The sequence below is a fragment of the Molothrus aeneus genome, chromosome 1, assembly GCF_037042795.1.
Source record: "Molothrus aeneus isolate 106 chromosome 1, BPBGC_Maene_1.0, whole genome shotgun sequence".
NCBI classification, from domain to species: Eukaryota; Metazoa; Chordata; class Aves; order Passeriformes; family Icteridae; genus Molothrus; species Molothrus aeneus.
The window spans coordinates 99,897,660-99,910,562 of record NC_089646.1 but is presented as its reverse complement, the minus strand read 5'-3'; the positions used below and the strand labels follow the sequence as shown (position 1 = coordinate 99,910,562).

The following is a 12,903-nucleotide window of genomic DNA, read 5'->3' as shown; positions in this document are numbered from 1 at the left end:
GAGTCCCGGGCGGCATTTCGGGGGCTGTCGGGGGCCGGTCCCGCGGAGCGGGAGCCGCGCACATCCACCCGGCAGGTGTCAGTGTGGGCTGCGGGGCCGGGCGGCAGCGCCGCCTCCCCTCCCCCGCTCCGCCCGCCCCCCCGCCGGCGGCCCCCGCGCCCGCCCGCCGGAGCCAGACTCGCTGCAGACAGGCGGCAGCCAGCGGGGCGGGCAGGGCGGGGGGAGGAGGAGGAGGAGGAGAGGCTGGGGATGAGTTGGAGGCAGGCACAGCCTCAGCGCAGGGCGAGCGGCTGCCGGAGACAGGCAGGGGGAGGAGGCGAGGCGCTCCGGAGGAGGCCGGCGCGGCGCGGGGGCGAGCGGCGGGGGCCGGCGGGAGGTGAGTGCTGCCCGCGGCGGCGGGGCCGGGGGGCGCCGCGCCACAAAGTGCCCGAGAAAGTGCGGCAGGCCCGACTTGAAGGTCTCTGAGCGTGCGGGGGACGAGGCGGCGGCGGCTGCCGTGGGGCTCCGGCGGCGCTCGCCCACCCTGCCTGCCTCGGCGGAGGCGCTGCCGGGGCCGCGCTGAGCGCGTCCCTCCGCGGCACCTGGGGCAGGTGGGGGTGCCGGCGGGCGAGGGCAGCGTGACAGGTACCGCTGGTAGCGGGGGCCGGCTGAGGCTCCGGGGAGCCCCGCTGCCGTCCTGCCCCGGCTGGCCCGGGAAGCAGCCGGGGCGGCAGCGCGGACGGGAGAGCCCCGGGGCTCCGCGGGAGAGGCGGCGGCGAGCGGGGCTGCGGAGCCGCGGCGGCGGGCAGGGCGCTGGGGAGCGCGGAGTGCGCGGCACGTCCTCCCCGGCTGCTCCCGGGTGAGCACCGCAGCTCCGTGCGGTCAGGGCTGGTGTCACAGCCCGGCTGCCGGGACATGCCCGGCCCCGCGGGGTGACCCTCCCGGGGATGCCCGGCCGCGGTGCGCGCCCAGCGCCGGGCGGGCAACTTTGGCAGGAAGGCAAAGCGGCGGTGCGGCTGCCGGGCTCACGCACCAGTGACCTATATTTGATGGAGTGCCTTTTTCTTCTTAGAGAAAAGTTTATTAGCAGAAGTCTAGGTTTGCCTGGCTGTATCAGATGCCTGCCTGCGTTGTTTGCAGTGAATATGTGCATCCCGAATTTCTGAATGGTGTGCCAGGTTTCCTATCATGTAGGTGGGTTGGTGGTTATGTGTAGGCTATGGTTCGGTGCTTGCTGAACAGGCAAACACACCGTTGTGTGTAGGTTTAAGTTTTGGTAAAGAACAAACAGGAAGCAGGCAAAATGAAAAGTAACTTCTGTTTTCTTGGGTGATCTTAACACCTAGACTGGTACAGGTTTTAGTGGGATTCAGAACCTTTTCTGAATAGCAAATGGTGGTTGTGCAGGAGAGCAAAATTAGGTGAATAATTTTATGTGGTGTTAAAAATACTGTTTGGTGTTATAAAAGTTTCTTCATCTAGAACCACAGACATCTTCTAGTCAGGATGGAAGGCTTCTTTAAGAGATTTGCCTGAGCTTCCAAACCAAAAACATCCTGCATTAAAATATTTGTGGACTGGAAAGGTGCATCACGTAGCATGAGGAGTGAAGTGTCTCCAGCATTATAAATCTGAAGCTGGCCAAAAGGAAGAGAGAGTTTTCACCAGTAAGAAAGCCCGAGGGACAATTACCAGTAGTCATAGATGAGGTAAGAACATAAATGCTGCCTAAGCAGGGGCAGTGTTCTTGCTGCTCCTTCAACACCTGGGTATGTTGGTTAGACAGAACTTCAATTCTGCTTTCCAGTTTCATTGCTAGGAAAATGTTTTGGGAAACCTATTCTTTGCAATGATCTAGAGCTTTCTAACATACGATACATCCTTGAGTAGAATTAAAATACTGTGCACGGTGCACACGTATTTGATTCCACTAATGAATGTATAAATATTATGGCTTAGTGGCTGTAAATGGAAGGGGAAATTTTGCTGGAAAACCAGTGCAGAAACTCACTGGTGGGAAGCAACCTAATCAACATCCACTTGTCTATATTAGCTGAGAAAGAGATGATAATCTGAACATCTATATCTGTACTGGAGGTTTAGCACCAGGTATTAAGTTACTGTGACACACAAAGTGACCAGCATGAGGAAGACTCAAACTGGAATGTGTCAACTCTCTACAGTTACCTATAGAAGTAGAAACACATCTTTTTGTATAATCAGTGTTTATACCAGCACAGTTAGTTGCAGCTCAGGTATGTGAAGATCATTGTTGCACACACATAAGGCATATTAATGTTCTCTAGTAAATTCAGAAGCCAGAGTGGGCCTAAATGATGAGCAGTGTGTAACATAGAATGAGTTAACAGTGTGAGACACAATATTTCAGATCATTGGTTTTTGTTAACTGAAACATTACAGGCACTAGGCAGCATTTGACTGATGCAGTTTTTAATCTTCAGCACCTTAGACTTATTACAAGAAAACTTATGCAAGTAGAAGGAAGTTGAGATTCAAGATTGAGGCACAGTTGTATTAAATGTGGTAAGATTACAGCCATTGGGCAGTAGCTTAACCTAGGAATTTAGAACTAACCTCACCTTTTGTTATTTTTAAGTAGATAAAATCCTGTTTTCTCTGCACAGAACATTAAAGTGGAACTTGAAATGAGGAATTGTTGGTTTCCCCTGCATTGAAGGAGCATTGTTGCAAGAGAGGCTTGTGGGGAAGAGGGGATTGAAAGTTTTCTCTCTGATTATCTTGACCAAAATTTAGTTCTTTTTCAGCTGCCCTGCAGTACTCTGTCTAGTGCTGCTTTTCCACCAAAAACTAGTTTTATGTCAATGACACTGTCTGAAATAATTTAGAATACATTCCAAATGTGAATATGATGTGACAGAAAAAAGTAAATAATTATTGAAATAATAGAGAAATACCTTAAAAAGTATTTTAACTTAGCACAGTCTCTAAGAGAAATGAAGTGCTAAAAAGTGCCTGCCTGTCCAACAACTCTTGCATCAGGAGTCTAGGTTATTGCGTTTAACTTGTGAGTGGTCTTGGAAAAGTGTTTTTTTTTTTTTCCTGTCTGGTTTTTCATGGTTCAAAACAGCTCCCTGCAAGTGCATTGCCAGTTACAGAATGCAAATACTTCTAGGAGTTTGGAGATGAATTTTTCTGCAGATTGGTTCTGTGGTAACCGTGAAATTCTTCAATGGCACCAATCTAGTATCAGCTGCTCGTTCAAGGCACTGGTGCCAGAACAGTGGTGCATCAGTTGCTGGGAATCCAACCCTGTAGTGAAATGATTCATGCATATACATTTTCTTTTCTCAGTTGACAGCTATTTTTAAGAATAGCTGTCTTGCCTAGAAGGTTGATATCTAAGCAAAGGCAGCCTAGATAGCTAAAAATTTCTTTCACACCAAACATAATCTTAGTACACTAAAACACTTAAATGGAATTGATTTTAATTGATTCTTGCTGAATCTCTGGTTCTAATTGGCCATTATAAAGGGACTGTGGTGTTTTGGAGCTGATGTCAGGAAGTTGGCAATTTTTTGCACAAAGAAAGATGATGAGTTTGAAGTAGATGTCAGTTTGAAGAAACAATAATAATGGGTAGCGATATCTATATGGTAGCAGATTACTTGACTAACTTATTGAAAGGAATTGGGTTCTCTGGGTACACAAGCCTGAAGAAATGATCTTGAAATGACACATTTGTCCAGTGTACTTTAAAATTCTCTGTGTGCTGCATGGGCAGAATATTCAAGTGAAGGAAAGCCATGGGCCTTTCTTTTTTTTCCATTGTGTTCTTTTGAACCTCATATTTATAAAAGAAATGTGATTTTTTTTTCCTCTCTGAGAGTTTTATTTGCTTAGTTCTGAGACTGTCAGTTGAATAATAGTAACTCTAAGGGGACAGCAGTAGAAAGAATGCTTGCAGGTGAATAGGAGCATGACATTACAGTGTGTCCTGTATTTCATGCTGGCAGAATGTGTTGGTATTCATCATCTGTATTTATTTAATATATGGATTTCTGTTGTGCATGCTTTGATTTAGCATATTTGCAGTATGCTAAGTGTAGATGCATTTTACTAAATGCTTTTTCTTATTGTTTAGTTAAGCAATGGAAATTTTCAAGCACCAATATCACCATTCATTATCACTCAGCATAATAATTGGTAAATTTAATCTTCCTGATTAAGATTATTTTGCTCACAGGAGACAAGGGACTGAAAATGAGTAATTTTCATGATGTTGTGCTGTGTCTGTGTTGCTCGTATCTGTTGTTCTTTTCTCTAAAACCCTACTACAGAGAACACACCGACCTTTTAAACTGTGTTTGAATAATCTTGCTCTACATCAAGCTTTTCTTTCAGGTAGGAGACAGAAATTAAGAGGAATGTAAATGCATTTTTTCTTCTTATTGCCAATGGAGAGCTTTCCTAGATTTGAAGTAAGTTTTCTTAGTGCCAAGTGGTTGACTTTTCTAGAAAAAAAATCCCTCCAGGGTAGGCAAAAAGTCCTCTGGTTAATATATTGGCATTCCCAGAACCCACTAAAGCTTAGGCAGGTTGCCAGACACCACTTAATGAGGATGCAGAATGTCTGGCACAAATCTGCATGAAAACCAGCAAAGGAGCTGGGGGTGGAAGTGCATGCGGTGGGGAGAGGGCTGGGAAGGCGACACATACACACCCATAATTTATTTTTAATGTCTGCATTTTGCAGAGAAACTGATCAAAGTCCTTACCACAGGATTTTGAAAACTTGCTGGGAGCAGGAGTCTGGATCCTTCAAATTGGGAGAGCTGTGTTCTCATAGAAGTACAGTTTTGTTAGGAGAGCAGTTTATGAGTTAGGGGGGTTAGTTTTTTGAGGAGAGCACCAAAAGAGGATGGATATGATAGTGATTTTATGTTTTATTATCTGCTAAAACTGAAAAGCATTTGAAAATGTGGGTTTTGACAATTTGGGGGACGATGAAAGTCAGTGATTGCCAGATCCACACAGAAAAGCTGTTGTGGCAGGGATAGATAAATTACTGCTGCTGGGCACCTCTGCTGAGTGTAAACCTGTGGTGGAGGCTCTGCCTGATTCTCTGAGCTTAGGATTTGCTGCATGTTAAATGGAATTGCAGGTGTAATAGATTCTCTGATGGCTAGGTAACTGTTAAAAGAATCAGTCATTCACCAGATGAGGTATTTTTCCATAAGAGTGGCATTAAAACCAGAATATATTGGTTTGTGTTGAATCAGATATTTAGTCTTAAAGGTTGGCTGAGCAAACTTAGCTATATTCTGAATTGAACATTATTTCAGACATTTAAATTTCACATTAAAGTGTGAAAATGTTCAGCATTTTTTCCCAGGCATTAGTGTCTCCCTTACCTACCCAAAAAAGTATTCCTCCTCTATAGACAAATTTATAAATAGACATTTGGTTGGTAGGCATGACTGAAAATAATTTTTTAATCCAAAATAATTCTAATTGGAGTATTTTTTGTACATGGCTGAATTTGGAAATATGTATGCTTGTTACCTGCTTTTCAGTACAGGTTTCAGTTGTGTATTTCACCATTTTGGAGAACTGTTCCTCTTTAGAGGACTTCTACTCACTAGAATAGTGGCACCTACCTGATGAGTATGGTTGGGTAGGACTAAATCGAAATCCACATGCTCCTGTTTCATTTTGTTTGGTTTCAATACAGTGAGATGAGAAATTAAGTTATTGGACTTCAATGCTAATTGCAGTGGATAAAAGTATTTTGCCAGTTGTGTGGGGATCTCTGCAAAGTTTTCTCTGTGTTGACATTGACTCCTGGCTGTCTATAGGACAGGGAAAACAAAAAGAGTGTTGGACATTGTACCCACGTTTTGAATCTAGCACGTGTTTAGGATTAGTTCTAAAAGGGAGGACAGTACTGCCTAGAGAAATACAGTGCTGAAATGCTGCATGTAAGAATGGAGCAGGTTGATGAAGTGTCTGTTGGAATGTCCTTGTCTTTCCATCTGCTGGTGTTCTTGATTTCTTCTGTGCTAACCACCCTGGTACCCTTTTTGTTAAAAACTAGTAATAAATCTGCTTCTGAAAAAAAGTAGCTGTGATAGACAATTTGTATTGCCTAGAAAAGATGACTTTGGAGGTTTCAATTATTTTTAAACTCAGTATTTCATTTAGATTCTATGTTCTGAAATTGTAAAAGATGTACTGACCTTTGGGGAAGATGTGCTTTTTTTTGCATGTTTGTGTTGAGAAATACCTTGAGGTCTGAACAATTCTGTCATAACCTTGGACCCACTGAGTGTATTTAAGTTGTGATTTTAGAGGACAGTACAGAATTCTCTTAGGGTTTCTGTTAAAACAAATGTTAATGCTTAATAAAACAAGATCTAGAATCTCTCTCATATTGAGAAGAGACTGGAAAATAGTGTTTTCTTCTGGATAAACTCTGAAATATACTTAGAGTTCTAAAATAAGTGTTGAGCGTTGACTCATATTATCTAGCATATGCCATTACAAGGGTACTGTGTTTTGTCTTCAATTTTCAGCACCAGTGCTTGAAGCATCTTCAAACAGTACACTACTCTGCTTTTTAAACACAAGTTCCACTCTTCAACTTTTCAAAGAATTATAGGAGAGAAAATGTGTGACACTTTCTTAATTGCCTCTTTGTGTTGTGTGGCTGAGCCTATTATTTTGGTTTCTCACACCTGTAACCTGCTTGTTCTCCATTTTATAGAGGGAAAGGAGGGGGCAGTCTGTGACTGAGATATGAAGCAATCTCTTTAACAGCTGCCTTCTTCCACTGAGACTTTCATTTAAAAAAATTTTCCTGTGCATTAATTAAAAGTGATCCATTATTACTCTGGACTTGTAAACACCTCTAAACATTCCATTAGGTGTTAATGACACATGAAGCAAGAATTAATATGAATCTGTTAGTCCTGCATCTAGTTGGGATGTACTTAGTATATGTAATTGCCTAGATGTAACAGTATTTATTCAACTGTTGGTGTTGCTTCACTTTCTGCTTCTGCTCAGCCCTGGTACTGAGTGAAGTGATGCTAATCCATAGAGCCTCTTTGGGCCTGTGCTGTACAGAATGTCAGCTGAATGTCTGCCTTGATTGCTTGGGATTTTCAAAAGACAGAAGTGAGTTCTCTGGCTTCTGCCCCATGGGTCAGAGTTGAGGAGCACAGCAGAAGATGTGGGAGAGAAAATGTAAGGAACGCATATAAATAACCCAACCTAACCTCCATAGCTGTGGAACTGGCGCCTTTGGTGAGATACCACATTGGTGTGTGTTCTTCCCTTACAATTTCACCTCAATGGATGACTGGTTTTGTAGGTTTTCCTTAACTAGTGCTAAGCAAAATTAAATTGAATCTTTGTAGAAATGCATGCAGATAAGGTTCAGTACTCCTAAATTAGAGATTGCACCTGTCATATAAAAGTTAGACTTGGGCTGACTAATGGCATCTGTTGACCAGTGCAGTTCATGTGTAGATGTTTTGTTTTACCAAAGGTTTGTGTTGACTATAAGTCCTCATCAAACTTATATAAGTATTAGAAGTGAGTGAGGTAGAAGAGAGCTCTGTGGATATTTCCAACACAGATGTTTTTGGGTTTTGTGACCCTCTCATGTTCCTCTTGCTGTTGTAATAACCTTTCTAGCAGGCTTTTAGAAACAGCACATTTGAGATTAGCTTGTTGCAAATAACCTATTTTCACTTAGAATATCTTAAAGTATGAGTTATCCTTGTTTAATTGGGAAGCCTCTAGCATGTGATCCATCTGGCCAATTAAAGCAGCTTGGATAATGTTGAATACAGGTACTGTTTGGTGGCTACTTTCACATAGCTTACAATAATAATTTTTTTTTTAAAAGCAACCATCTGTTGATGAACAGAAATACTGCCAGTGTTTGTCAAATGTGTGCTTTATCTGACCTGTTCTACTTAGCACCTTATGGCAAAACTTTCTCATCAAAGCATTTTACAAATATTTTTATTCTTACAGAGCCGTATTAGGTTGGTAACAACAGTAGTCTAACTTTTTACTGTAGAGATTCATTTACCAAGGCTTAGGGAGACAAAGCTTTCTTCAGTTGCAAGAAGTCACCTGCAGTGGCTACACAGATGATGATTGTAACTTGCAGATGTAGGTGAAAATCAGTGTTCTGTTCTAATGATCTTTACAGCCTTTTGAAGAAAACAGCTGGAATAATGTAAAGTTTCTACAGCAGAAAGCTCCTACAACCTATGTAGCCTGGTCTCCTTTTTCTCGTAGCGAGTGGATGGGCAAATAAGTAAATTTCAAGAAAGAAGTGTCACAGTGCTAATATATTATTGCTGATAATGCACAGTAATGAGTTAAAAAAGCATTTGAATAATGATTCATAATTTTGTTTCAAATTACCTAAAAGCAGAGCAAAGCAAAAGGAATTAAAAGTAGTATGGAGAGGAATAAGAGGATGTCTTTAGTTTGCAGAGTGGGAGTTAGGTGTGCAAGGTATTCTGGATGTGTCTTCTGAGATGTTGAGTTCTCTCTTCAGTTGAATATGTAACCAGTAACAGACTCTGCCTTTTCCCATTCCCTGTTCTCCCCTGGGTATTGTTAGCAATTGGAGATGAAAGCCTTTAATCATGTCTACATGGAGACACCAGAGCAAATCACTTGAAGTGTCAAGTCAGGGTGTGTATGTTAGAGTATGTTAAACTTGTGTGTGAGTGCTCTGTTGAAGAGAGAATAGCCTTATCTATTTAACTTGAATCCATCAAAGGTCATTTAATGTTCTCATCTGGTGGAGATCATAATTCAGAATGTAAGTTAAATTACACTGATCTATCTGTGTATGACTGAGAGGCTCTTGACACAGATGTTTACCATGCTGTAACTTCAGTGTTTTATACTACTCCATTTATCTCAACTATCCTCCGTGTTGCTTGTTATTGATCAGTTTTCATGATGCTGCTACCATTTAGAGATATCTTAAATGGGCCTAGTTGCAAACTTTCAAGTGGATGTAATTTACACAGAAAGTGGCAGTTCATTGAAACTGCTAAGTTTCACTGCAAATATTTTAGACCTGACAGATTTTGACCCAAATCAAAATAAGATAGAGCCTCTCTCTGATTCCTGGTAAGCTTGTTTTGGCCAGAAGCCTGGTGTTTTCATGGACCTTGTCATAGAGACAAACTGCCAAGGATTCCACCTTGTGACCAGGGGTGCTGTGTTTCTAGGAACATGTGGTTTCATTGGACAGCCTGCAAGAGAAGTCTGCTGCAAAGTCAGGGGCTGAAGAAATCTCTCATGGATTTGCCTCATATTTGGGGACCTGCAGTAATCCTCTGTATCTGTCTTTTGAAGCTGTCAGTCTTTTAAATGTTAAAACTAAGAAAAAAAAAGTTCTATTTGACAGTTTTAAAACTGAAGCCTTCAGCTGGTGGGAAATTTGGAGTTTTATGGGGTTTGTCTGCTTTGAGAGCCCAGAAACTGTCTGGTTCTAGTTGGAGCTGTGTTTTATCATGCTTTTGTGGGTGCCAATTAATATCTCTCTTCCCCTTTCTTTTCAATCTGAATTCATCTAATAGAGTACCTCAGGAGAACCCAAACCTCTGTTGCCTAAAGTCTTTAATTTCCCCCTTTTCATGTCAGCCTTTACCACAGAGGTTTGCAAGTTGCAGTTTCCTGTGTTTTGCATAGGAAGACTTACATACAGGAAAGAATATCCTGAAGCTTCTATATTCCAAAATATTAAAATGAGTAGTGAAGCATATATTCTTCAGGGATCTGAGAAAGAAGGGAGCTGAACTTGCCTCCCAGAAGGAGCTGTGCTACAGAGAAGAGGAACTGTCCAGTTGAAGTAGTTGCAGGTGCAGTGTGCATAGCTGGACATTCTTTTGTAAGTGACTCTTACAAAATCAAGACTTTTCCTGGACATTTCTCTTGAGTCTCTCTCTCTCTTTTTATTTTTTAATTAAATATTATATTTTATGAGATAATTCAAGCATTATTGTATTCCCTCTGTAAAAAAAAATCTTCTGAACTTTCAGTTGGTCAAGACGATAACTGCCACATAAAAGCTGTGAAGGAAAACTCGAGAGCCACTCTGAATTCAATACATTGGAATTCTTTTATGGTTGAAGACACTGAAAGTACACTTGTGTGTCTGAAAAAACAAGAGGCACTGTTGTGCTATATTATCTGTCCCACATTTAGCTCATTGTTCCAAGATGTTTGCATGCTTATTAGGATTATGGCCACTGCAGTAGAGGCAGATAAATTTTAGCACCTTAAGAATCTCTTTTATGATTGTACAGAGTTCTTGACCTATTCCCAGAGTCAACAAGTTGATTTGCTTTTGAAATGGAAAAGTTTTGTTGCAGAGTTACAACATTCTCAAGATGTAACTTTCTTAGTGTACATGGTATAGCAGACATTAGAGAGAAAATATGTAGCAAGTCATCTTCCCCACACTTTGAGTCTCCTGTTTGGGTAAGTTGAAGAGTCAAATTCTTATGGATGCTAAGGATTGTCTCTTTTCACAGTGTAAAAGTGTCAAAAGAATATTTTTTCCTGCCTCTGACCTTGATGTGTAAGATGTACTGTAGTACCCTTGTGTACTTGAGATGTTCTCAGGTATCCCTGACAGCTACAAAAAGCCAAATGCTGTGTGCAGCTGGTTCTGTTATCTGCCAGTCTCCCACATAGTTTTGGTAGTTCTCCTGTTGCTCCTGTGGCCATCTAGACATCTCTCTCACTCTTTTTTTTCCCCTTGGTAGTCCTTTAGGGTACCGACATTTCAGAGATGCATCTGTAATGTCTAAGTGGCTTCCTCTTCTTTCTTTTTCCCTTCCACCTCAATCAAGAAATTCCAGATGGAAGCTCTTTGATGTTAGTAACAGCTGCACAGCAGATAATTTTTTTGCATCCTTAGAACTGTAATATTTGTAACTCCATATAGGTAGCTATGAAATACATTTCCATTAAGGATCTTCTGGTCTTTTAAGCTTCCTCAAGGCTCTTCTAGTCTTTCTTGATGCAGCATTTTGCCCTATTTTCTGTTCCTGGTTAGAAATAGCTTCTTTCAACATAAAGAAGTTAAGATATTCTGTTGTAAATTTGATTTTTAGGAAGCCTGAATATTTTAGAGTCCTGTGTTGTGATTCAAAAATTGTGCTCCCTTCTTTCATCTCTAGGATTTATAATAAGGTGTCAGCAATGATCTAGTCCATCTGGGAGCTTGCATCAATGCTTGGGAGAGCCATATGTGTCTGCCTCAAACAAGGCTATAGAAAAGTGTTCCACTAGCAACCAAGATGTCATCCATCTGCTAGACAATCCTGTAGCTAGTTAGCTTAATGACGTATTTATTTGACTCGATGTTTCTGCAGAGCAGAATTCAGCTTTCCTCCCTGCTCAAATTAATACCAAAACCTCCCTGCTCAGGAGGAGAAAAGCCTGCCTGCTCTGGAGAACGTCAGGAAGCCTGTGGCTCCGTGGGTTTGATCTGTTTATCTGCCTGGGGATGCTGCAGTGCTGAATTCCGAGTGAGATTCCGAGTGATTCCGCTCTGGGAGGCAGCTCCAGCCTCCCTGACCGAGCAGCCCGGGCAGGGCTGGGGGCCGAGGGAATCCTGGAGCAGACACAAGGCCTGGGTGACCTGAGCTGCATGGGGAAATCCAATCATGCTGCTGCTGCTTTAGGGTGTTATTTTAGCACATGGGGCTGGCTGTGGGAGGATTTCTTCCTGCTGTGGGCAGAGCTGGAATTGTCACAGTGAACATTTCACCCGGCTACATGCAATAAACTGCAATAAACCGAGTGATTGTTGCACTGGGCGACTTGTGTGGAAGTGCTTGTTTGGGACTAAGGGCTTCAGAGTCTTCCACGTACATATATTCCACATACATGTATTTGTAATGTCAGATGGCCCTGCAGAAAGTCAGAGCTCCAAGAATTGTGCTGGGAAGACCAGCTCTGTAAACTTCAGAAACTCCACATTCATACTGAGGTAAAATTGGGACTGTCTGTCATTGATTTCTTAACTTTCCAGTCACTCTATCCCACTGTTTTGGTCTTTTTTGTAGTCCAAAGAGGCCAAATCACTCTTGTTGCAAATTCTAGCTTGATCTAATTTCTAATCTGTCTGTGAGTCAGACTTAAGTTGAGAAGGGGACAAAACAACAGGAGAAATACAAATTTAGATGAAAATGTTTTGTGTTAATGGCAATTATATTAATCTATGTTGAGGCAATCTAGTGAATTTAATGTGGAAAAATACAGATGTATATTCAGATCACTGTACAATTAGATCCAGCAGATCTTCATCCATGTCTTGCAAGGAAGTTTATATGCAGCTTCACATGGATTTCAGTGGATTCAATGGATTGAAGCCAACATAGGGCTGTCTACTGAGATTGGTAAATTTTACCTGACAGATGCTGTTTAAAGTAGCAGACAGGTATACACGTACTTAGTGAACTTCAAGGAAAAAATAATCAGTAGTCAGTGCCAGTCCTAAATACAGGTGAGAAACAGATCATAAGTAAGGCACAGAAAAAAATGTGCTTTCTTGCACACTAGAGGTCTCTTGGTGTTGGTTTTTTTTTTTTTTTTTTTTTTTTTTTTTTTTGGTGTGTGTGTGAGCACATTAGCAGTTCTAAGCTGAAAAAGTAGGTGAAAGTGAAATCAGGACAATTCCATGGAGGAGTGTAGAGATTGAAGGGGTGAACTGTACTCACTTTTGCTTCATCCTCTAATGATACAAAGAGAATTGTAGAATAATTCAGGTCAGAAGGAACCTTCTGGAGTTCTAATCCAGTGTGCAGTAACAGGACTAAGGCTTTTCTGAAGAATTACTTTTGAATCTAGAAATTGTTATTTAGATTTTAAATAGATCTTAAATCTGTAGAT

General features: G+C 41.8%; 1 protein-coding gene across 1 annotated transcript in view; it reads left to right on the top strand.

The window, feature by feature from the left end:
- The first annotated feature begins 319 nt into the window (after positions 1-319).
- LDLRAD4 (low density lipoprotein receptor class A domain containing 4) overlaps positions 320-12,903 on the top strand; it is a 284,002-nt gene continuing 271,418 nt past the window's right edge. Inside the window, exon 1 of the mRNA XM_066561328.1 lies at positions 320-376. The gene's annotated coding sequence lies outside the window, so the exon portion shown is untranslated. The remainder of the gene's footprint in view (positions 377-12,903) is intronic.